The sequence below is a fragment of the Stylophora pistillata genome, chromosome 9, assembly GCF_964205215.1.
Source record: "Stylophora pistillata chromosome 9, jaStyPist1.2, whole genome shotgun sequence".
Classification (NCBI taxonomy): Eukaryota; Metazoa; Cnidaria; class Anthozoa; order Scleractinia; family Pocilloporidae; genus Stylophora; species Stylophora pistillata.
In genome coordinates, this window is record NC_142527.1 from 9,025,243 (window position 1) to 9,050,881 (window position 25,639).

At 38.0% G+C, this 25,639-nt stretch overlaps 2 long non-coding RNA genes across 2 annotated transcripts; both read left to right on the forward strand.

Moving 5' to 3' along the window:
• Positions 1 to 3,795: 3,795 nt before the first annotated feature.
• On the forward strand, positions 3,796 to 5,268 carry LOC148723108 (uncharacterized). The gene is made up of 4 exons (XR_015992059.1): positions 3,796 to 4,344; positions 4,512 to 4,563; positions 4,757 to 4,968; positions 5,258 to 5,268. It is a non-coding gene; the product is annotated as an uncharacterized LOC148723108 (long non-coding RNA).
• Positions 5,269 to 5,343: 75 nt separating this feature from the next.
• On the forward strand, positions 5,344 to 8,085 carry LOC148723109 (uncharacterized). The gene is made up of 2 exons (XR_015991317.1): positions 5,344 to 5,516; positions 5,934 to 8,085. It is a non-coding gene; the product is annotated as an uncharacterized LOC148723109 (long non-coding RNA).
• Positions 8,086 to 25,639: the final 17,554 nt, after the last annotated feature.

Below are 25,639 nucleotides of genomic sequence, written 5' to 3' on the forward strand. Positions count from 1 at the left end.
ACAATAATACAATCCCTCTTAGAGGCACGAAAAGCTTTATGATGTGCTGCATGAGGCCCACCTCATTCTCAGCCACAAACCAATTTGTGGCACTTTTCGATGTGTGCCAACAATAATGACACTTGAAACATATGTATGAACTGCGGTTATGAGACGTATATGTGAACGATCCTATTGCTCAAATAGTGCTTCACTGCGAAGGATCGTTCACATATACGTCTCATAACCGCAGTTCATACATATGTTTCATATGTTTGTTGTTGTTTGACAGGCCTGAAATTTTTTTCAGGTCTGATTTTCACTATTGCTCAAATAGTGCTTCACTGCGAAGGATCGTTCACATATACGAATAATGACACTGGCTCTTACGTTTACGTTTATCGACGTAAACGTCGTAATCGACAAGGTCTCAGCATCAAAAGAAAATGGTTCACTTGGTTGTACGGAAATAGTGTTTGACTCATTCTCACCTCACCGTTTTTTTGGCTTGATTTTCCTCGCAGCCACTGGTAGAGGAACTATTTGCAGGTCGTTTGTCAGAACTTGACGTGGGGAACAATTCTACTTCTAGTAATTTTCTGACTTGTTTTCCAAATCTTGAAATGTCAGAAATTTCTCGGTACAAAAGTTTATTGAGGTCGTCGGTGGGATTTAAGAACAACTTGAAACGTCCGGGAGAAGACTTTTTCCGAGGTTTATTTTACCTAAGAAACAATTAATACCGTTTGAAATATCATAAAACCATTTTACCGTATCTTTTACGAAATACGTTGGTGTGAAAAGTAAATTCGATTGAAAATGCGGCATCGCCGGCTCCGTCCAAACACGTTTAGCGGAAACGGAGACCAGAAGCGGAACTTTCTTGCGGCATTTTTGAAAAGTGTAAAAGTGTTACAGAAAAGTGTTACAGATTGATTGCTATTGTGCTCGCATTGCGAAATGCTTTAGATTTGTGTGGGAAATTTCATGTAAAAGGTAGTAAAAATTGAGAGTGAATGGTCAGAGTAAGCTAAACGCCGAAAGGAGGGAAATCCATTGCCATAGACAGGTCAAGTTTACTCAGTGCGGACCTTTTTGGAAGCCAAATCAAATGCAGCTAATCCAAGACACAAGAACATTTTTTCCTCCAAACTTATTTTTCTATTGCACGATAGTAAATGATCCTTATCTCGTACAAACTCAAAATGATCTTTCTTAGAGCAAATTCTCTTTTCTTCTGACTGAAGCCTAAATTTTTCAGAATTCTCGAAACGAAACGTACCTTGAGTTTCCTTCGATCTTCACTCGCGGGCTTCATGTGAACAACAGACCCAGGATCAGTGCCATCCTGCGCTAGAATGGATGATTTATTGTAATGATGCAGTGTGCCGGCGCACCTCTCCGTTTTCTGCTTTCGCGAAGTACCACTTTCTGTCGGAATAGTGCCGCTTTTCCCTTTTTCCTTCTTTCGAGTACGGTAGCGAGGACCCTCTACCACGTGTTGTTGCCATATCTTTTCACTAACTGAATTTTTTGAGCCTGGCTTGTCAAATAGCTGACCTGCATGAACCCTGAAGAATGTGCGACCACCATTTTAAATTGAGATCATTTAAGCCGTATCGTTTGTTTATTGGTTAATATGCACACCCCATAAGAAATTCTTTTGTATGCCCGATGACGTAGGAGTTTTCAAATTTCCGACAGCCGCATCACGCTGTTGAGGAAATTGTCAGTTTTTTCAAACTCAAATAGGAATACATGAACGGCTATGGATATTATGGATTACTCTAGTTCGGTAGCAGAAGAGCCACTGTCACTCTCGATTCCTTCAAGTCTCGCCGAAGAGCCTTTGGTAGAAACATCAGTTACTGAAGAAAGCTTTGAGAGCCGAGCTACGAGAATAGAAGAGTCAGCCGTGAAGGTATTTCAACCTCTCTTAGCAAGCACGCCTGCTAAACGGAAAAGGGAAGCCTCGATCGAGTACCGAATCGTTAGACTCTTCAAGAGCTGAAACACCACTCTCGCCTGAGCACAGAGCTTCCAAAGAGTAAGAAGTAGAAACTTCTAGCGCTGCAGTTTGTGAGGACGATGACAATGTGGTCCTTTCTGAAAATGAAAGCTTCAGCGGTAACAAGGCGCAAAGCGGCAACCTTGAAGGTACATTTCTAATCAGCTCTTCCCTAACTTCAAAAAATGGAACGTTTTTCTTTCTGTTTGAGGATAATAATTCTCAATTCAGAAACACTGCAGTTGATACAGGGGGAAAAGTAGAGGAATTCTTTGATGTTCTCAAAGTAACAGATCTCGTTATGAATAGCCGGAAAACTGTTTGCCAGCTTATACCGTCCGTACAATTCAATACCTATTCACGCAGCCAAAGAGCAATTAAGGGCTCCTCCAAGTGTGTTTCCTCCAGTGTTTTAAGATGATGCTAAAATCGTGGACGTCGCTGAAAAAAAAGGATATCAGTGTATTCCAAAAGTTAATTTTTCCGACTTATCCAAAGTCAGTGAAAAACGAGATAGGAACGAACGGACCTCAAAAACCCAACGCCGGAAACGCGCAAAAATGAGAGTACTAAAACTTCATTTTATCAAAGTTGAAGATCAGTCCAGGAGGTTTTGCTCCATTTTGAAAGAATTTGACAAGTTTCCGACTTTACTGCGTAGAGGAAGACCGGGAATTCAATCGGGCTTTGGGCGGCGCATCCAAAGCAAGTAAAAAGGCTTATTGTGAACATTGTGAAGAACACGTATTAGTGAGCTGGATTTGCACTGCAAAGTGGACCGTCATAAATCCATAATACAACAACTAGGATAGTGGAACAATCTTGACGCCCTAATCTACAAACTACCGTCTATTGGGAAATTAGAGGATCAATAAAAAAGGCAGTTTTCATTTCGATGTATTTTGACAAATTTTTTGATGTAAACAAGAATTGTAACAGAAGAGCCGAGTTTACGTAATCTTTCTTATTTAGTCATATATTTTAAGCCTCTATTATGTGCGGGCAAGGTGGAAGGAATGTCTGACCTTATAATGTAAGATATTTCAAGTTCTGATTTGAAAATATCTGACAAAGACACATTGTCTGCAATTTAGAAAGTTTCATCATACTTCTTAGTTGTCATCTTAACCAAATTTAAAGAGGATAAGTTGATATTTCTAACCTAGTAAACAAAGAGACACGTATCTGTCGCAGGAAAAGTTCGCAAAGTGAAAAAACCTGGAGGTTGTGATCGCGAGAAGTGTCATGCTGCTTCTTTGAAAGAAGGAAAGGCTTTAAAATCGAAAGCAATAATTGTGGTAATTAGATAGGAAGTATCACGAACTCCCGCAGTGACATATCGTAACGCATTCCTTAGGCCTAGTTTATACGTCGCCCTACGGTCGAATTTAATTCAGACGAACTCGTCGTTCCGTCGACGTAAATCATGGCGGGGTTTTATGCGTCGAAATCAATTGGATGGAATGTATTTCTCTTCCCAAATGCAGTGCCTCTGGTCAGAGGTGTCATTTTGAAATAAATTGAAATACATCAAGAAAATGCATGTATTTCATTAGACGCGACTCTCGGTGCGACGTTAAAACTGAAGACGCGTTATCGATATTTTATCCGTCTTACCAAGACGGATAAAATGTCAAGGACGAATTTAATTTACTAGACGAATTTGATTCGTTTTAGACGTCGCGCTATCGTCGAATTTAATTGCTTGTGCGACCTTGAATTAAATTCGTCTGAATTAAATTCGACTGTAGCGCAACGTATAAACTATTGGTGTCGTTTATTAGAGAGACTGGGTTCGAAATAGCCATTACAGAGTGGACGTAAACACCAAAACAGCCAACAGCGTAACGACTTAAGAAAAAGAAAACAATCAGTCGATATTATTTTGTTGCTGGCTATGCCATATAGAGCAGAAGAAGTGGGGAAGAGTAAACGTTTTGGTCGTTTTTTGTAGAGAGAGGAAAAGAGGCTGCTTGGGTGATTTGTTTCCGATGTTCGCTGTTTTGCTGTTTCCGAGTTACAGTCCTTTACTTCAAGATGAAGGCACTAAGGCGATTATTTAGCCTGTTTCTCTGACGATCCAAGGCGCCCTTGCGATTTTGACGGATATTTGAGAAACTGGATTCAGACCGTCTGAGATTTAGGCTAATATCGACTCAAAGTTACGAAATATTCATCAATTCTGTGGGTTTCTGTATATTTAAGGCAACAAAATCTGGATGTGCTGAGAAATGCTTAGAAGCCGTGGATCTCGCAGAGATGTGCATGATACGTAGGAATCTTCAGGGCAATAACTCGCTGCAAACAAGAAAAATCGTACTTGATTGGGTATGGATGCACGCCAAACCAAATGAAAGGTACGGTACATCTTATGTTGTCCTTTAGTTGCACCAACAAGTTTCTTCTCGTATATAGTCTAAATCATAAATCAGACTAAATTAAATAAAACGAATTTGTAACCATTCCTTTTATAACGTGATTCATGAACAAAAAATTCCTTCAAATCTAATTTTTGTCTTTATAGGTAAAACTAAATTTGGACACACTCATGAAGCTGCTGACCAGATGTCTAACAAGTAAGAATCAGAGTTTCATTTTCATTGAATTCAGTTGAGAGGAAAACTCTCTTTGAGAATAGTTACATTGCAGAACCATCTTATTAATGCTGCCGATTTTAGTCAAAGTTTCACTGCTGGGATGCCTAATTGCCAGCTTCAAAATACTAAATGTTGTTGTTAATTGATAGTCATATTAAATTGTGTCTTACAGGCTTTCTGAATTTTTGGTAAAGAAGGACACAAGAACCTCTATAGGTACTGTTAGGAGGAATGCAATCAGTAAACTTCTAGCTTGGAAAATGAGTAGTAGTAGTAGTAGTAGTAGTAGTAGTAGTAGTAGTAGCAGTAGCAGCAGTAGTAGCAGTAGCAGAAGCAGTAGTAATAGTAGTAGTAGTAGTAGTAGCAGTAGCAGCAGTAGTAGCAGTAGCAGAAGCAGTAGTAATAGTAGTAGTAGTAGTAGTAAAACTTTATTGAAATTGTCATTGCATGAAGAGCCATCCTAAGCTAAGGAAAAATCCCTTACTAATTTGGGGACACTAAAAAAGAAAAAAGACCAGGAGCTATTTACAGTAGTATATATATTAATTAGTTAACTAAGAGAAAATCTATAGTTAACTAATTACAGATTTGTAATTAAAAATATATATAAAATTCAAGAGGAGCAGAGTAGATTTGTATAACTATTGAGATGGTCATGTAGTTATATTTTAAGCCTTCAATTGATTGATGTTTATCCTCTCCTGACAATATAGATGGATACAATATCTTAAAAATGTTTTCTCTTGTTAATTGATAAAGCTTGTGACCTCCCTTGAGAGTTGTTACACCCCAACTCCAAAGGCTGCCGAGGTTGAGCATGTTTTTGCTGTGAAGGAGGGGATGTCGCCCATTTCACTGGGGGAGTGGCAAAAAGGAAAACTGGAAACCGGTAAACCCTCATCCACTGAGAACAGTGGTTAACTGTAGTGAAAGTAAGTGGAAATATATGCTGTACCATGGAGAATAAATAGAAACAAAAAATCTCAACAATACTTTCCATTAACAATTATACTCTGTTCATACACTGAAGATATCTGTTTTGCTCAGTTGGATCGAGTGTGATGATCTTACATTTTAATTCTTAGCATTATACAAAACCAATAATGATAATAATAATTATAAATAACAATAATATTAGTAACAATGACAAGTACTATTAAAAAAATCACAAACTGATCTCTGTTACAGCTTGATGGTATTACAGCTGTAAGTTACTTAAATTAGAAGCTTATTTATTGTTGAGGTCATTTCATTCTCTACTGTTTGGTTCATGTCCTTCAAATATTAAATTTCTGGAATAAGCGTTTTTGCTACGGTTTTCTAAGCTTGCTTTTCTTTATTTATGTCAGGCTGATGCAGAAATAAATGTTGATGTCCCCCCCAGATTATGTTATTCCAGATACAGAGAAGCTTGAGCTTCAACGGCTCAGGTCAGAAATTGGAAAGTAGATTGTCAAAATATAAGATTTTCAGTTATAATCGATTCACACTTGTGAATGGAAATTTCCATAGATCTTCCAGTAGAATGGTAAAATATAAGATTTTCAGTTATAATCAATTCATACTTGTGCATGGAAATTTCCATAGATCTTCCATTGACATGGCAAGATTGAAGATGTTCAGCTATGATCAGTTCACACAAATGTACATGGAAATTTCCATAGATATTCCAGCAACATGGCTCAAATGAAAGAATTTTTCAGTCATGATCAATCCAAACAATATGCATGGAAATTTCCAAAGATCTTCTGTATGATAAAATGACGTATCTTAGATATTCAGTTGCAATCGACTCACACATGTGCATGAAAATTTTCATAGACCTTCTACTAACATGGTAAAATGTAAGATGTTCAGCTCTAATCGATCTAGGCACGTGCATGGAAATTTCCATAGACCTTCCATTAACATGGTATAATGTAAGATATTCAGCTATAAATCGATCTAGACATGTGCATGGAAATTTACTTAGACCTTCCATTAAGATGGTAGAATGTGAGATGTTCAGCTCTAATCGATCTAGACATGTGCATGGAAATTTCCATAGACCTTCCATTAACATGGTATAATATAAGATATTCAGCTGTAATCGATCTAGACGTGTGCATGGAAATTTCCATAGACCTTCTACTAACATGGTAAAATGTAACATGTTCAGCTCTAATCGATCTTGACATGTGCATGGAAATTTCTATAGACCTGACCCATTAACATGGTATAATGTAAGATATTCAGCATGGAAATTTTCATAGACCTTCCATTAAGATGGTATAATGTAAGGATGTTCAGCTCTAATCAATCTAGACATGTGCATGGAAATTTCCATAGACCTTCCATTAACACAGCAAAATTTAAGATGTACGGTTATAATTGATCCTGACATGGTGGAAATTTCCATAGACCTTCCATTAACATGGTATAATGTAAGATACTCAGCTATGATCGATCTAGACATGTGCATGGAAATTTCCATAGACCTTCCATTAACATGGTATAATGTTAGATGTTCAGCTCTAATCGATCTAGACATGTGCATGGAAATTTCCATAGACCTTCCATTAACATGGTATAATGTAAGATATTCATCTGTAATCGATCTAGACATGTGCATGGAAATTTCCATAGACCTTCTACCAACATGGTAAAATGTGAGATGTTCAGCTCTAATCGATCTTGACATGTACATGGAAATTTCCATAGACCTTCCATTAAGATGGTACAATGTAAGATGTTCAGCTCTAATCGATCTAGACATGTGCATGGAAATTTCCATAGACCTTCCATTAACATGGTATAATGTAAGATATTCAGCTGTAATCTATCGAGACATGTGCATGGAAATTTTCATAGACTTTCCATTAAGATGGTATAATGTAAGGATGTTCAGCTCTAATCAATCTAGACATGTGCATGGAAATTTCCATAGACCTGCCATTAACAACAGCAAAATTTAAGATGTACGGTTATAGTTGATCCTGACATGGTGGAAATTTCCATAGACCTTCCATTAACATGGTATAATGTAAGATGTTCAGCTCTAATCGATCTACACATGTGCATGGAAATTTCCCTGGACCTTCCATAACACAGCAAAATTTAAGATGTACGGTTATAATTGATCCTGACATGTATATGGAAATTTCCATAGATCTTCTATGGACATGGTAAAATGTAGATGTTCAGTAACGTTCTAATCGATCCAGAAATGTCCATGGAAATTTCCAAAGATTTGCTTAAGTGGCATGGTATAATGTAACATGATTTTTTTTAGTTCTTTTGGATTATCGTCTCTATGGTAATGTCTGCATATACATTTGTAAAAAAGATTCTCAGAAAAATCGCTGTCAGATATGCCACATCCTATTTTGTATATTTAAAGCACGGATGTATAAATTTCAGTAAATAGTTCTCAAAAGAAATTCTGTCTTTGTTGTAAAAGTTTTTGTAATCAATTCAACTGTGGAGTGGCTTTTATAGACTATTAAACTTCTTTTTCTTCAACGTAGTTGAGTGTCCTGGTCAAAATGATACATTGTAGAGCACAAGTTACCCAACATATACTGAAATGGCAAGGAAGCATCTCTTTCATTGTGGTTTTTACCAAATTTTCTTTACTTCAGAAAATCTGCACTTAAAAAATTGTGTTATATATTTTTTTCTTCTTTTCTTGGTGCCACTTGTGAAAAAAAAAAAAAAACAGCAATCTGCTTTCTACTTGTTTTGGACGACCGAGCTCAGAAATCGCCAGGCCGCCTTCTATATAAGTGCAGTGTGTTTGTCATAAATGTATCTAGTATAAAATTATGACCTTACTCCACAACGAGTCCTCTCAAGCATAGAGGGTATGGCTTCCAACCACAAATTCACACCGTATGAGGTAAGAGTTTTCGTTTATTCGTACCAAGTTCTGGTAAAAAAGTTGTAACTGCTCTCTTTACTCGATTATCGAGTTCAAAACTACCACACTTTACTATAACTTAAATTCTTGTCTGTAGATCGGAACAAGCGCCGATAGTAATTATATCAAAAGCTTTGATTGTCTTTTTTTTCCTAACTATCCATTCGATTACATAACATTTTTTAAAACTTAAGAGTGAGGTCATGCCACTCTCACTGAGGCTCTGCGCTTCAATGCTAAAGCTCAGATAAAAAAAAATTGTTTTTGCTCGATCGTTTGTTACTCCTACTGGTCATTTTCACACTCTATATATGTAGTTTCATTTTCGAGGAGTTTGAATTATAGGTTCCCACCAGGATGAAAACTATTTTTTACAAATTATCGAGTACCTTAACATTCTTTATCCCTTTTCTTGCCTGCATGTTGCTCCACGTCAACGGCTAAATTTATCAAAAGATCAAATGCATAACTAGTTCCCCGCACCAATCGCTAAATCAATATGAATTATTGATTCGCCTAACCCTAATCCACAATTTATTTGCTAATTACCACATGACTCTTGTTTCATTAATAGGCCATTTTACAGTTGTGTACTTAGTTGCCAAGCCTTTGATTCAGAGTGAGGCTGAAGGTGACCTTGTTGTGATAGAGACCTGTATCTACTTAGCATGATAACAAAGTGATTTACATTTGAAAGGCAGCAAGGTTTATATCATAACAAGCTCACCCCTAGCCTCACTCCCATTCAAAGGCTTGGCAACCAAGCACACAACTGTAAAATGGACTATTGTCCGTATAAACAAATGAAGCAGGCCTAAAACAGAGTAGCATACAGCCTTATTTCCTTTGAAGTTGAAACCTAACAGCTTTTTGTAAAAAATACGGCTCGACGAACATAGCAAATCCCTAATGTCGCGAGAAAGTTGTTTACAAAACGTAAACAACATTTCCTCTCCGGCAATTATCATGAAAACATAACAATGAATCTTAAGTTGGCTAAACATTTCATAAACGTCCAATATCGTAACATATCTAACGGCCCAAGGTAGGTCTGTGAATAATTCTATTTGATCTCGATATGAGACGCAATCGCCTTGTGTTTTAGCGAGGCAAGATAGCGGATCTGCTTTTGATTTTTTCCTCAAGATTCCTTGACAGTCATAACTCTTTTAAATTGCAATTATCTGACTTGTTGAAATGAAGAAATAAACGCAGCAGGGTCGCAGTAACAAGCCACCAAAGTTCCATATAGACGATTACCACTTGAAGGAAGCGCTCGAATTCTTGGAAGAATTTCTTTATTACCGACTGCTTGATATTTCCTCCGCGAATTTAGAAGAGTTTTCTCCGGTTGTTCGTGAAGTTGAAACCAAAATAACTTGGATGGAAAGCAGTCGTCTTTATAGCTCACGCATTTATTAAATCCGCTCTTGTTTACTTTCGAAAGATTAACTAAGTTTAAAAATATGAAATACTTGAAATGTAAACACTAAAACTCGTGCACTGCATAAAATTCAGAGGTCTAAAATACAAAATCGCGCATCATCTTCTTAGGTATCGTCTGAACAGATAGGCTGTTAAAATTAAGTTCCCTAAATGATGGGTCCAGTTTCACTTTTCTGATAAATTGTTTGAGATTATGAGAATCGTTTAAATAATCGGAAACAAAGTTTTACAGTACGGCGCCTCGAAAACGTATCGAGTGTTTCATGAATTGTGTTGAAAATCTTGGAACGATTGCCTTCTTATGTCCTCTTAGGTTATATCGACTGTCTCTCTGCGTAACTAAATCAGAAATCAAAGGGGGCGTTTTGTCGCTAATTATACTATAAAACAATTTGACAAGATTTTGTACATATCGTATATCGAGTCCCAGTTGCTAACTTCCATAACTGTTTTCGATGGCGTATCCCATGCATGGCAAGTTCTAAATCAGCCTTGCTGCTCTACAATGTAGTACTTGTAGGGATTTTATATGGTTTAAGTTATTGCAATTTCCCCAGATAGTGATCCCGTATGACACAGAAGGAAGGATCACTTTAAAATATAAATCCAGGAGTGATTTTGTAGTTAGAAAAGAGCACTTTTTTGGCAAATTTAGTTTGGTGACAAAGCTGTTCTTTAGATCCGTAAATTGCTTCGCTCACGTGAGTTTATGATCTATTGTAATCCCTAACAGTCTTGCGTGACCTACCCACCAAATTTCTGCTTTGCCTATGGTGATCAGAGGATAAGGTCCAATGAATGATCCCCTATACAATAGCATTGCTTAGTATTTTTCTGGGTGTGGTGTTAGCGAGCTGGCTACACACCATTTGTTAAGTTCGGCTAGCGCTTTGTTCAGAAGGCTGTATGCTTCATCCACAGTTGTTCCGATACAGTAAATTGTGGTGTCATCGGCGTACAGGTATAGTGTTCCAGATGTAACGCTGTCTGGCATGCCATTGGTATACAAACTAAATGAACACGGGCCCAGCACTGATCCTTGCGGAATTCGGCAATTCACATACAGTTCGCCTGATCGAGTACCGTTTACCACTGTAACCTGAGTCCTGTGATGCAGGTAATCTGTAAGCCAAGATAGAAGATTACATTCTATCTTGAATTTGTGCTTCAGTTTATGCAATAGTGTTTTATGCGGTACACAGTCAGAAGCTTTGTGAAAATCCACGAAAGTAGCGGCAACTACCAAATTAGTATCAATAGATTGCCTCCAACATTCCGTTAAGTAAGTAAGTAATAATTGGGTAGAGTAGCCCTTGCGGTATGCCCACTGCCTCTCTTTTAGCAGCTCGTTATCGACAACATGTTGTAGTATTGTGTCAAATACGCACGATTCGAGAATTTTACTTCGCACGCTAAGTAACGATATAGGTCTATAATTACTTCTGTCAGTTGGATCATCTTTTTTAAAACTGGGCACACGTGAGCTTTTTTCCAAAGGCTAAAAACTTCACCTTCTTTGGTGCTTAACGTATATAGCTTGGCGAGTAACGGAACAACTGCAGGCTCAGCCAATCGTAACAACTTGGGACTTATTCCATCAGGTCCCTCGGCCTTATTAATCTTTAAGGCCTTGGTTTTTCTAGATATCGAATTTTGCGAAATTAAAACGTCAGAGATTGCTTGTATTGGTGCATTAGCAATTCCCGCTTAGTCAGGCACACAGGTGGAGTTGCTTGAAAGGATAGCTCCTACAGTGGCAAAGAAGGTATTTATCAGATTTGCCTTTTCTTCGTCACGTACCGCTAGGGTGTTGTCATCCCGTTTTAGAGGGCCGATCAGGTGTCTTCTCTTTGGATTCGTAGCCCGATAACACTTTCCGGTACAAAGCAGTGGACTTAACAGCATCAATGTTTTCGCGGAAAAATGTAGCTTTCGCGCGTCTCACCTCGGCTGTTATTTCATTCCTGATCTTCTTATAATTCGCCCAGGCTATTTCATCTTTGATGCTCACAGCACACTTGAATAATTTGTACCTATAATTCATATTTCTCCTGATTTCATTTGTGATCCATGGGTCGCTCTTGTCACGGATTTTATCCTTTTGAATGGTGCGTGCTTATCACAAATTTGTTTAAACATCAAGTTCCATGCCCAATGTTCATCATCGTAATCTTCAAAAACATCTACTACATGGAACGGTGCACAAGAGAGATCCGCCTCAAAACACTTTGCGTTAAAATGCTTAAAATTTCTAGTCGTGATGATTCTTGGTGGTGGGCACCCTTTCCTTAGTTCGAGAGAGGCGTAAATTAGACAGTGATGTGAAATCCCTAGCGGTAACACGCCTTCTATATTAATAATTTCTGGTCAGGTGGTGACGATTAAGTCACTGAGTAAAGCGTCTTTCCGGTATTACCTTCTGAACTATGATCTTCCTTGGACTTGCCTCTTCTGCTCTATACCAAGGTTTAGTGACTCGTTCTTCGATGAATTGAACGGGGAGGATTTTGAAATCAATCAGCCGGCAGCCACAGAAATACCGGAAGGCGACGTAGCCGTTGTTGATGACCTCGCACAAACAGCATCAAAGCTCGCTTTGGCACCAAAAGATTTACGTGTGGTACATTTTAATATTTGCAGTATTCGAGATAAGATGGAGGAGCTATGGGCAATGCAGTTTGCGTGTAACTTTGATATTATTGGCATCACTGAAACGTACCTGGATAAATCGGTTCCTTATAAGGATGTTCCGACAAGACAGAGAGAAACGTAAAGGTGGGGGCTGCCTGATTTAAAGCAAAATTTACCTTCAAATCATACACAGAAAAAATCTGAGTACCAGAGATCTGGAAGCTATCTGGGTGCAGGTTAAATTCCCGACGGCCAACGTCCTGTTCTCTGTCATTTACAGGTCCGAGCTCGAATGCCCTAATTTCTTTCAAACTGCTTATGAAATGCTTGAAAAGGCGTTGTTGAAGACAGATCATTGATATTTTTGATGGGTGACTTTAACTGTGATCTTCTAACTACCCCCAGTAGTAGTAGAATAGTTAAGTGTTAAGTTTCCAAGATTTTCTGCCTTGGTTGAAATTTTAAAATCATTTTCTGATTATATTCATTATTTATTTTTTAAGGAGAAGCAAAGTTGTCCGAAATATGAACGAATAAAGAGGATAAAGAATGTAGTCAGGAGGCTGGAATTAATGACTGAATTTTGGGTGGGTACAGCAAGCTAGGATAAGAACCTTGCCATTATTGGGTGACAGTAGCAGAAATGGTGGCTTTTAACAAATCTAGCTAGTGTACGCCAATTGTCTGAATAAAACTGATTACTCTATCCCGGTGAGTGAATAGGTGGTTTGCAACCAATCTCTAGAGAAACAGGTAACAATGGTGAAAGGAACAAATGCTGGTAGACGAACAAAAGAAGCTAATGAGATATCTATTGTTAACGCTCACCAACAGGGTAGCGATGACGTAACGTGCAAACCACCTATAGTTTTGAATTTGCCACCATTTTTGAAATAGCTTGTTATGGTACGGATTATTATGCAGACCTGGAGCGATCTCGATATTTGTTTGAACTACTAGTCATAATTTGGCGGAGCAATGAACCTTGCTGAGATGATCTTATTACATCGAATTAACCAAAGTAGCTATTGGAAATTAAATCAATTCAGGCTACCGAGAAATCAAACTAAAACTGTTGATAAAAAAGCATTGTTCACCTATTGTTCAGTTTGCTTAACATTTTCGTATCACTGTTACATCCACGTTGATATCTTACAAAGGTGATGTGATTTGGGATGGCCCTCTAACAAAAGAACTCATAAACCAAGTAAGGTTAAAATCTGAAATTTTTTAAGAGTTGAATCTCATTGATCGCATTTCGGTTATGGCGAAAATTTGATTACTTTGCTGCGCACCATCGACTTATAAACCACTTTATTAGCTTTTCGATATTAGTACCGCTATCTCTGACGACTGACTTTGAAAAGCTAGTTCATTGACTTGTTGGTTCTCTACTCTGCTCCGAGAGGTTTTTCCCTGGTACTCCGGTTGTCCCCTCTCCTCAAAAACCATCATTATTTGAATTTATTTAGTTTAAGTTTATTTGTTGCACGGAGATATTAGCACTTGCGTGCTACCTTGAAATTCGAGGATAAATAAAGTTTTTGTCATTATTATTACGTGTATTTTAAAAGACTCCTCGATGCCACAGATGACACGACTTCACACCACCTTACTGCCAACACAATCACCAACGGACGAAAAAAAAAACCAACAAAACAATACCGACTGATAAAAACTGACTTATCAACTAACAGATACCACTTGATTCTGACAGACTGTGCTTTTATTGCAAAACTGAAGAGACTTTTTTTAGAACATAAAAACAATTCCTCACCTGACTCTTAAGGTCGGCACACACGAGGGGACTAGTCCCTGCGACTAGTCCGTGCGACTAGTCCCGGCGACGTCTTTGAAGGGTTTACACGAGGGGACCGGTAGCAGGGACTAGTCCCTTAAGGCGTTCACACAAGGGCACTCAATTGCACAAGAACATAGGAAATTAAGAGGCAAAAGATTTTTCTTAGTCTGGGGCGTTACACGAAAACAATGAAAATTTGGTAACTTTTCATTGTAGCACTATTAAACATGAACGCAAATAAACTACACTTATTCAGTGGGATTATTCATGCTTTTACGTGTTCCGTTTTTGTTTTGTTTTGTTTTGTTTTATTTTTAACAGACACAGAGTCAAATAGGGTAAAAATTCCATCAAAACGGCTCTGTATATGTTTACAAAACCAGAAATAGTTTTTTATTCTTCAGATGTAAAAATCTAGAATTCAGGGAAAATTCATAGAAACTGCAATGTTTAAAAATACCGGAAGTCACGCATCATACTGACCCGTGATTGGCTTATGTACCGTTTAGTCGCAGGGAGTGGCCGCACAAACAGTTCACACGAAGGGACAAACATTAGTTTCACGCGACAAGTCCTTGCGACTGGTCGCACGAATTCAAACCAGTTTGAATTCGTGCGACCAGTCGCAGGGACCAAATTTTGGTCCCTGCGACCACAGAAATGTGTAGTTCACACGAAGGGACTAGTCGCATGAAAATGGTCGCTGGGACTAGTCGCAGGGACTAGTCCCCTCGTGTGTGTCGACCTTTAAAACGAGTTAGGCTCAGGAGAGCAACTTATTTCGACAGTGCTTTCATGATTACTTTCACTTGCACGGATTGCACGCTGGAATGCAATCGAGGAAGAGGCTTGCGCGGCACATTTTGATGTACTTGAAAATTGATTCCTAGGATTAACCGAGTTATACTGTTAATTTAACCATTTTTTCAACGAAAAGAAAGGGTTTTTCTAGTCATACATGAAACAAACAACTAGTACATATAGTGCCATTTTGAATCTATATATTTCTTTGTGCCATGAGCTGAGGTCGGTGTTAGTCTCTAAGTTAATGTTTAAAAGTCAAATGCCTGGTTACGAGCTCTTTCAAGAAACCGATTTCTAAGCTTTGGAATTTATCGTCATTTGAACCAGTTTAATTGATACCTCTCTCTAAGGGAGAAATCAAGCTTTTTAATTTATCGAGAATATGTTAATAAATAGAATTGATGACGATAGAAAATCGTTTTGAAAATCGTTAAAGAATAACTCAAGCACTGGATAGCGTGATCATAAAACAATACTTTGACAAAAAGGCCAATTAATACGACTTAAATAGCAAAAGTTAGCTGTTATGATGAACATGAAAACTTACAAATTATAATTTTTATTTGCCCAGAACAGTTTAAAATTTGGTAAGGCAAGGTGATTTCTTTCAGGTAAACGTGTGAATCAGAAATACAAATTTAAATAGACTCAGTCAATTCAATCGATAGTTTGCCAAAATAAAATATATGAAATTCATATATTTCATTGTATCTCAAAATAAAATAGGTTAATCTGATTTTTTGAAAACTTTGTCCAAAAATTCGTGCCACCTTCTCTCGGCTTGCATTGGTCGTCGGCGTTTTTTAGCGCTTAAGGCAGTTTGGTTGTTTTTGCTTTGAGTTACCATTGGCTCTTCTCCTGTTTCAGTTCTATGACAAAAGCGCCCTATTTTGAGTTTCATCGAATGCTCGCTCTAAAAGGGTATTCTTGCTTTTTCATTTCTATCGCGCTATCGTTATCTTTCTGCTGGATTATAAAAAAATTGTTTTTTAAAACAAACTTTCTGGCTGATCCACAGAACTTGAAAATTCGGTTGCACCGAACAAAAAAGGAATCACTTCTTGCTCTTTAGACCAGGCATTTGGTTTTAAAATACATCGTAGTAGTTGTATTTACACTGTAGTATAAGTAGAGGTTGTATTTAATTTGTATTTTGATCTACATCGTATACTTACTATACAACCGAAATTAAACAAGTTTAACGACTAAATCTCTCAGAATAATTTGCTGCGGGAATTTTTGGTAGATTGCTTGGAGCCTGACTGTAATATCAAGCTCTTATTGCTAAATTCAGATTTGAAGAGTTTGCTCCAGAATTCGATACCATTTCTTTCTTCAATGTATGGATATCCACAAATTTTTTTTTGAGAAGTTGGAGCCTAATTGCATAATTTCTTAGCTTTTGTGGCTAAGTTCAATAAGCTCACACTAACATTTTATTCATAAATTACCTAATTTATTAAATTGCTTCACCAATGTAGCCTGGAGCTTAATTTGCAGTTCATGGTGAAGGCTAAGTTCGATAATTATGCTCCAATAGTTCATGATAGTTTTTTATTCACTCTAGTCCAAAGAAGTAATCTGAATCGATATGACTTAAGTCAAAACCTTGCATATATTTTCCGGCGCTTTTTCTTTCCGTCCCCTGTCTTACATTCGACAAGTGGCTGCTTTCAAGCTCATCATGGCAAGCTATAGACTTGAAAATGCGATTGTATATAAAAGAACCTTTGAATCAACAAATCAACGAAAACTTATGAGAACCGGATTATTTGTCACGTAGCTTGTCATATTGCTTTTTCGAACTTCCATCTATCGTCTCGTGCAAAGAGAAGAAAGGGTTGTGAAATAAGTCTTGGATTTTGTTTAGGCAACTAAACGGAATTTTCCAAATTATTTGTTTTACTGAACGAAAAAAATAGAGTCTACGTTAAGTTGTACGAGATGCTGTTTTAATGTTTTTTGGCGGGAAATTTTAAAGCAAGCTTTATTAAATTTTTTTTTCAAAAGATGCAAGGGGAAACTCTTCATATGGGTTCAAATTTTCCCGCCAAAAGTTTTGAAACACTTGTAGTTTACCTAGTGAATATTGTAAGACAAAAATTGGAATCGATCACCATAAAATTGATCACTTTACTTTGACTTGTCTTGTGGATGATATAAATTTAAGACAAAAGCAAGGAAAGAAACATGAAGCTTGTTGATACTGTGGTCAATTTTTTTGAAATGACTTTCATTAAAAGAAAAAACTTCGTCGCATGCGTATTTTTAGGCACCGTATTTTTTGAAGTTTTTTGGCGGGAAAATCCGCCACTTTTAACGGATGTTACAGAATAAGCAAGATGAACATAAAATTCAATGCATGCTTACTATAAGCATCTGTATCTAATTTTTGCAGAAGTTTTAAACAGCCCTCAACATGCATTGAGTTAGGGGGTAATTTTCGTAAGAACCTGTGGTGCTGCTTCGGTAATGTAAATTGGCCACCAAAGAGTTTCTAAGCTGACTTTCGAGCGTTAGTCCTTCTTTATTGAGCTGACAAAGTTTTATGTACAAAAAATCTTCGATTTTATCAAATGAATTCTAGCTCTGACTCGACGAATGGTTTTTAGATTTACGCCTGGCATATCCCTTTTATACTTCTAAATTAATAAACCTTGTCCTTAACTTGGTTTAAAGCCTTTCTTGCTGGGTTTTCGCTTCAAACACTATGGATTTCCACCGGTCAGTCTGCAAGAAAGCGATAAGAAACCGTTTAAAAATACATAACCAAATTCTTGCTTTCTTAAACGATAACGGAAATCATTTGAATATTGAAGCAATGTGATACCACACAAATGTACATACAAAATGAACATAACCTGGATTTAACGACAAATCGATGCAATGGCGCACGCTGAAAAATACTTTAACGAATTCGAAGAGTTTTGTTAATGTTAGGGTTTTTGACTAAGGCCCAGTTCAGACGCCGTACTTCAGCCGAGCCGAATCGAATTCAATAGTTTGGCCGACCTAAATTAGTTAATCCTGGCTGAATTGATTCAGACGACGAACTTCTATCGGTCGAAATTAACTGAAGAAGATTTGTGGCTGGGGCCGGTGCAGTTTAAAGTAGCAAATTCGATAAGTGTTATCATAGTTAATAGAGGGGACTGGTTCACTATGCATAAGTAACTATGCATAATCCAATCAGAAATTGTTTTTACATGTGAGCATGTGCGAAGGAGTGTTGCAGAAGAAAAATGACGGCTTGAAAGGCCGAGCAAAACAATGCTGACAGATATTGAATGGGCGCCCTATTCTACGCCTTTGGAACTGACACTGATACTCTGCTCTGTCGGTTCTTTGGGCATTATTATGTAGAAGTCCTCTGCGTCAACAACGTCCTTTCCTGCCTCTTTTGTGTATCGCTCGCCAAAAGCGGCGCTTTTACCAGCATGGTAATCTTTGTTTTCTACAAAAAGTGAACATTTACTTCATACTGGAATTTCACATTTGAAGCAAGTATATATGGTCGCGCCGAAACTCATCATGATACTGATCAACTGCCGGTCTTCATTTAGGTAATTCTTTAAAGAAGTGACCAAATAAAATACTTCCTTACAACGACCACACAAATCACTTTCGTTCTTTATAACACCACAGTTAATAGAGGGACGTCACAGTGCAGTGCAACAACAAATACGAAAACAATACGCCGCACCTTTGATGTTCGCCGGGTCTCCTAACCAGTCCCCTCTATTAACTATGATCGGAACTATTTCAACATGGCGTCAGACATGGGGGGAAAGGTGAGTTCGAGTGCTGTGCAGAACTTCTTGTAAATGTTGTAAATGGAATGTTATCGAGAACTTTTTTCGCATATTTACATCTTGACGAGCTTTTAGAAATTCTTGTGTGTATTCATGGTCGAAAAAAATAGTTTACGAGCGAAGCCACCGCAAGACTTCTTTTATTTCGTTGATATTTGCGATCGACTGTTTCCGCAGGGTTTTCACAGTGCCGTTTGTTCATTTTCAGGATTCCTCGTCAAATAGAACAATCTTATTGGACTTCAGAAATGGACTTCTAATTTGAACAATGATGCGCGCCTTTTCAAAACGGATACGGCTATCGGGTTCAATATTCAAAAAATCAATTCATTATTGCATTCGTGAAACGGCTAGCGGGTTAAATAATCAAATAATCAATTCATTATTGCATTATTGAAACGACTGGCGGGTTCAATACCCAAATGATCAATTCATGAATGTAATATTGGGAAGTACGCTTCACTTAGTTTGACTGTAAGTACATGATAAACAAAGGTTATTCCGCATGCTCTACACTCTCATAAGACACGCTTAAAAAGCCAATCAGAATCCTTATTAGAATGGTTCAAACAATATGATTGGTTACATAAGACCAAAGCTCTCAAAAATGTCAAAACATCAGAGTTTACAAACCCTCTAAGTTCGCAATCTGCATTAGTTCACAGACTGAACAAGTTCGGCAGGTCAAAAGCTTTTTTTCAGTCTCAATTCAGAATTTGAAAGTTAAATGTTAAGTGAAATCTGGCCATGGCTTTTGTCTGGCTCTTAAAAAGAAGCAAGTTTTTTCTGCATGACAATTAGTAAATAAACTGCTCAAAACATGCGTTTTATGGAGTAACGACAGCCGAATTTAGAGGCACGTGAAAATTGCGGGAGACGAGTTACATGGGTTTGCTTAAGTCTGTGCAGTTTTTGGGTCTGTGTTTTAGAGAAAACCCAGGGGGTTTCTCGAAAACGCAGAACCCGAAAATTTGCTTACGACATTTCAAAGAGAACCATGGTTGTGAAGCGATTTTGTTTTCTTCGGCGGCGCCGAAATCTGAAGATCGTAGCAAAGGAGACGAAGATGTTACATAATCTGCGGCATCTAAAGGTCGCTGTGTCCTAAACCGATCGCTGTAATGCCCGAATTCCCAATAAAACATCAATTAATGTTAATGACCCTCCACGTCTTTCTACTCAAACTTACCACCCACAATTTTCAATCAAGCTCCCTTTATGTCAATAAAAACAAACAATACATCAACGGAAACTGAGTAATGGAAAATACTTTGATGACCAAGACAACGATGGGCTGGAGCACAATTTTTAATTTTTGTTTAACTCGACTATTTGAATGACCGACAAGTTCGAAAGTAATTAGTAGTTTTAACCATTTTTCGGATTCTCACGCTCAGAAGAGAAATTTGACAGTCGTAGCCTTGGGCAAGGTTTGCTTTCGAGCGTGAGGGCGATGAGCAATGGCACTTAATAGGTCTGAAATGACATCGAGTTCCAGTTACCTAAGGTCCAGTGTTTATAATCAGGATGACGATATAAGCAGATTCTTTCTGTAAAATAACACATTATTAGAAACAAGACTTAACTTCATGACAGGACGGAAAATGCGTGAGCTGTAATTACCTCCCGTTGTCCCATATAACAAAGCCATTGTATAGGACAACAGGAGGTACTTACAGTGCACGCTTTTCCGTCCTGTCATGTGTGTTCCGTGAAGAAAAGTTAAAAATAGTAGTTGCTGATATGACATCGACTTCCCGTGACCCAAGGTTTAGTGTTTATCATCAGGATGACAATATGAGCAGATTCTTTCTTTAAAATAATGTATTATTGGAAACAAGCCTCAATGTGTGTTTAATATGGAAAATTTAAAAATAGTAATTGGAATGTTTGAGTCCAGACCGTCGAAATGGAAAAGGTTTTGAAATTCTGAACCAAAACTTTGTTGATTATCAGATGTTCTACATGTGTATCAGTAAAATAGTCCATTTTATAGTTGTGCGCTTGGTTGACAAGCCTTTGAGCGGGAGTGAGGCTAGGGGTGACCTTGTTATGATACAAACCTTGCTACCTTTCAAATGTAAATCACTTTGTTATCATGCTAACTAGGTACAGGTCTCTGTCACAACAAGGTCATCTTCAGCCTCACTCTGAATCAAAGGCTTGGCAACTAAGTACACGACTGTAAAATGGCCTAATCGTCACCACAGTTGTCAGCTTTGTAGAACTTTTGATTCACGCTAAAATTAGTGTAAATACTATGATTGACAACTTTATCTTAACTATACGAAACAGGCCCTATCCCTGCAATATATCGGTGAGTGTCTTCATGATGTCCTCCCGGTTATCTCAATGGATAGAGCGCTGGACTGTTGTGGGAGTTCGAGAGTTCGAGCCCAGGCCTGACCAACACTCAGGGTCTTAAAATAATTGAGAAGAATTTGCTACCTTTCTATGACATCAAGAAATGGTTAGATATTCTAGTCTTCTCGGATAGGGACGAATAAATGGAGGTCCTGTCTCCTGCAGGGTTGGGGTAGGACACGTTAATTTCCCACACACGACATTACTGTGTGATGGATGTCCTCCCCTGGGGTGGGATAGGTGGGTTAATAGAGGGCCACAGGATTATCAGTTTAACTTACTGTCATGTGCTGCCCTCTTGAAATTAAAGTCTCCCTCTCTCTCATGTCCCATTCCCACTTACATAATACAGTTGTAAAAACTGTCATCATTAAAAGCTCTCAATCTAATAATAGTCTTTCACAATAGCGGGCATGATTATTATTCTTTTATGCTGTCGACGTTGGTAGGGGTAATTTACATGAATTTGGAGGAAATTTTTAATTTTACAATTTAGTCAAGTTCATGTTTCTAAGAAGTATTTTGTTGTTATCACACATAATTATGCTAGATGGTGAAAAGCTCGACCATGCATATTCACGAGAAACTGACATGCATGTTGAAAATAAAATGGTCGAGATAAAGGAATAGATAAGTGATAGCCAATTATATAATGGAGAGATCTGCGAATCAGTTAGCGAATCAGTTATTTGCGCAAACACTGCAACAAGGTCCGACTAGATTAAATTGCTGATATAAAGCATGGCTGGCGAACGAGTTGATGGAGTCCTGAGATGAAAATTGAACATTTTCGTTTCATGCAACATCTGGCCTTGTTAGCTTTGGCTTAATTACTATGCATTCATTAACAAGCGGAGGACTTTATCTCAATTGTAAGTCAGATTTTCTACAACGCGATGCTTTTAATTTTGTGTACGAGCAGATGGTCCTTTTATCTCTTAGAAAATATTAATTTCTTGTTATTTTGTTACGCTCAAGTCTGAATAGTAACCCGTTGAAATAAAGTACTTCGCGTCTCTTTCGTGGAGGTAAATTATAGGTCAACTTAAGTGGCCTATGAACAGGTCTGCCATATATACTTACAAATCATAATGTACATCATCGTAAAGCTTTATCCTTGTATTTTAATTCCTCCGATTCTCTATCTTGGCCCGCTATAAGCGGCACTTCCAGGTTTACAAGAGTTTGGGCTATTTTGTCAAAAATGCAATGCGAACCGCTGAACAGCTGTCATGACCCATTTAAGGCCTTTTAAAGGTCTTGTATGATATATTTACAAATCAAAATATATATCTTCTTAAAACTTTATCCTTGTAGCTTAAGTCCTTTAAGTTTCTTTCTTGGCCCGCCATAGGCGGCGCGTCCAGCTTGAAAAGAGTTCGGGCTAAAATGACAAAAAATGTAATGCGATCCGTTGAACGGCTGTCACGCAAGAGGTTATGTATTTGGTACATTCCTGGCCAAGTTGAAAGATTTGCTTTGACCTCTTCCGTGACAACCATTCAACGTACTTTATTTGAAAGGGTTACTATTCAGACTTGAACGTAACAAAATAACAAGAAATTAATATTATCTAAGAGATAAAAGGACCATCTGCTAGTACACAAAATTTAAAAGCGGGTTGCATCGCGTTGTAGCGTACGAAGTTGCCAAAGTTGTATCATTTTTCATTGCTTTACGGAGAGGACAACGGCCATTTAGGCGTATTTCGAACTTTTCGATTTTTCGGAGAAAAAAAACGCCATAGAACTTTTTGATATAATTTTCGAAAAAGGTTCATTAAAAGAGTCCTTTAGAAAAAATAAAACGAACTACGAAATTTTGCTGTCGGCGACACCACGGAAATACGTTTTGGTGACGTCACAGTGGTCAGTGGTCATCAACTTTAGGCTGCCAAATGCTTTCAGGTGTTTGTAGAATGAGTTCGATGAAAACATCGGCCTTTTGCGTGGTTTTAAGTCGGAAAATATCCATGATGCTTCCTCTTGTTCATATATTTGATCCTTTGAATGGGTTTTTACTACTAAAACCACGTCTTAGCAAATAGCGCTACAGGGGAGTCATTTTGTTTGGAGTTGTGTGCTGTTTGTTTTGACTTTAGCTGGCCGATCGTGGGTCTTCAGTCATGGTTCTTCCAGATCGTGGTTCTTCAGTCGCCCTCGCCTTCAAAATTGTCAAAAACAGCGATAGTTATCCAGAGAAAGTAGGAGATTAGTTCTGTAAGATACTTTTCCAGCGAGCCTGAAGACTGGTTGGATTTTTAAGTGTTTAATTAGCATAAAGCGATACGGGTGATTATTGTGTTGTGAAAATATTCACACTCACTTTGGGCGACGTGCGGTGCCTTTTCATTTTGGAAATCATTCGCTTGGATGAGAATATTACTTTTATAGACGGAGTTTTTGCCATTTCACCTTTCGGATTTTCTGTGCCTTTAAGAACGGGTGTCCGTAATCAAAATATGAAAACATTTGTTCATTTCATATACTTGCAGTTTTAACAACCAGTTATCTCTCGTGAACAGACTAACGCTTGTTTATGGTGATGTTTACAAAGGGAGCGGAAATCGAGGAAATTGTGAATTTTTTGCTGCGCCAAGGCTCGACAAAGATTATATAGGCGATTGATTGAGGGCGCTGAAAATATGTAATATTTGAGACCGTCCAACATGATCGGTTCATTTACAATTTATCTTAAATTAAGTCTTTATTGATAGCAATTGATTGTAGATCTCTATTACATGTCTTTAGAACGTTTCCTTGTAACTGTTGCTACAACTGCTACTTTAACTTCCCCACATGAAACAGTTCTAATTGTTTTATACGAACGCCATTTTCAATGAAACCCACTTTTTTATTATTACTACCGAATCCACCGTAGTGTGGAATGGGCACGAATTTTTGTATCGCTGCCCCGCCCACTTTTGTTGACAAATAACTGAAATTCCTTTAAGGCCGCCATCTTTGCTGTTCACCTGTTTGAGATGGAGCGTTTTCAGTTTAAGGTGCAAGGACCCAGAGGAAAATGGGTAAAACTGTTTTTTTCGTCTCACGAAGTCAAATTTCTAACGTTAGAAAGTTTAACCGAACGCATTTTAACAAGATTCTCAAATATAAACAGTGGATTCACTCTGAAATACTTGGACGATGGGTCGGATTGGATCGAGCTGCCGAGTAATGACTTAGATTCCTTCATAGATATGATCGAAACAGCCAACGATTCAGGAAAAGAAAATCAAAAAAGGATAACCCTAAAGGTAGTAGAGCTGGCCCATACTCCACCTCCGAATACTAGTCGTACATCACAATCGCAGAAGCGTTTACGTAGCCCTTATTCTCCATCTCCCGAAGGCGGGAAAATTAAGATTCATCAAGACAAGAAGAAAACTAAGATCAGCGGAGTAAATCGACCACTCGAAAGTTTATTCAACTCGGATACTTGTACTGCCGGTAGTACTTGTTCAAAGCAGCAAGATGATGTGTATATTTATGAAACGCCAACGCAAAAATTTTTCAAAAAGATGGAAGAAGATGTACTGGCTCAAAAGAAAGTACTGACCATGAAAGAGAAAGAATTAGCAGAGCTAGAAGCAAGTTTTCAGCCGCCATTTCGTAATAAGAAACCGCTCTGTTCAAATTGCCATACTTCAGGCCACAACCGAGTTATGTGTTCGTTTGCACCTTGTGTTTCAGCGACGATATGCAAAGATGTAAAGAAACATCAAGACGAAGAAAAGTACTACAAGTCGTTACAGATGCAATTAAAGAGCGAAAAAAGCAAGTTGAAAAGATTGGAAGATGATAAGAACTCCAAGCAAGAAAGTTGTCAAGCCAGCATAAACACTTTTGCAGGTGAAGTCCAGACGGACTTAATTAACAGCAATCCTTCGAAGTATTTGCGTTCTACATTGCCCGGAACTTCAATTCCAAACTGATTATTAGTGCAAACTGACATAAGGAAACTTGAAAAAATATGTGGTGGAAAGGTCCCACAAAAAGGAGATATTCCAGATTTATTAAAGCAGTACGATAAAGAATTGGCAGGAGCAACAAACAGACAAGATGTCTCGAAACATGTAAACCCCGTCAAGCGTTTGTGGGAACAAAAAGGGATTACTTTTCCCGGGAGAGGAGTGCTTCCAAATTCAGGTGGGCCATTTTTCTCTGAACAACCAAAGTCATTAATTGAAGAACAGTACCAACTAGAATTGGGTATCAAAGAAAGCCTCAAATCTACGGCGACCACTGCCAGTACTAGTACAACGACGGTTTTAAGTAACGTGAAAGACTCGGATTACGG